This window comes from Suricata suricatta, chromosome 3 (assembly GCF_006229205.1).
Source record: "Suricata suricatta isolate VVHF042 chromosome 3, meerkat_22Aug2017_6uvM2_HiC, whole genome shotgun sequence".
Classification (NCBI taxonomy): domain Eukaryota; kingdom Metazoa; phylum Chordata; class Mammalia; order Carnivora; family Herpestidae; genus Suricata; species Suricata suricatta.
Genome location: NC_043702.1, coordinates 112,542,715 through 112,543,963, shown reverse-complemented (window position 1 = coordinate 112,543,963; position 1,249 = coordinate 112,542,715).

Below are 1,249 nucleotides of genomic sequence, written 5' to 3'. Positions count from 1 at the left end.
TACTGAATTCATTGATTAGTTCTAGAAGGCTTCTGGTGGAGTCTGCCGGGTTTTCCATGTAGAGTATCATGTCATCTGCGAAAAGTGAAAGTTTGACTTCCTCTTTGCCAATACTGATGCCTTTTATTTCCTTTTATTGTCTGATTGCTGATGCTAGGACTTTCAGCACTATGTTAAACAACAGTGGTGAGAGTGGACACCCCTGTCGTGTTCCTGATCTTAGGGGGAAAGCTCTCAGTTTTTCCCCATTGAGGATAATATTGGCTGTGGGCTTTTCATACACTGCTTTTATAATGTTGAGGTAAGTTCCTTCTATTCCGACTTTCTCAAGGGTTTTTATTAAGAAAGGGTGCTGTATTTTGTCAAATGCTTTTTCTACATCTATCAACAGGATCATATGGTTTTTATCCTGTCTTTTGTTAATGTGATGGATTACATTGATGGATTTGCAGATACTGAACCATCCCTGTAACCCAGGAATGAATCCCACTTGATCATGACGGGTAATTCTTTTTATATGCTGTTGATTCAATTTGCTAGTATCTTGTTGAGTATTTTTGCATCTGTATTCATTAAGGATATTGGTCTGTAGTTCTCTTTTTTGGCTGGGTCTCTGTCTGGTTTGGGTATCAAGGTGATGCTGGCTTCGTAGAATGAGTTTGGAAGTTTTTCTTCTATTTCTATTTTTTGGAATAGTTTGAGAAGAATGGGTATGAGCTCTGCTTTAAATGTCTGGTAGAATTCCCCTGGGAAGCCATCTGGCCCTTGCCTCTTATTCGTTGGGAGATTTTTGATAACGGATTCAATTTCTTCACCAGTTATCGGTCTATTCATGCTTTCTTTCTCTTCCCGTTTGAATTTTGGTACTGCATGTGTATTTAGGAATTTGTCCATTTCTTCTGTGTTGTCCAGTTTGTTGGCATATAGTTTTTCATAGTAATCTCTAATGATTGCTTGTATTTCTAAGGGATTTGTTGTAATAGATCCTTCTTCATTCATGATTTTGTCTATCTGGGTGCTCTCTCTTTTCTTTCTGAGGAGCCTGGCTAGAAGTTTATTGATTTTGTTTATTTTTTCAAAGAACAAACTCTTGGTTTCATTGATCTGCTCGACTGTTCTTTTGGATTCTATATTGTTTATTTCTGCCCTGATCTTCATTATTTCTTTTCTTCTGCTGGGTTTGGGGTGCTCTTGCTGCTTCCTTTCTAATTCCAGTAGGTGCTCTGTTAAATTTTGAATTTGCGCTCTT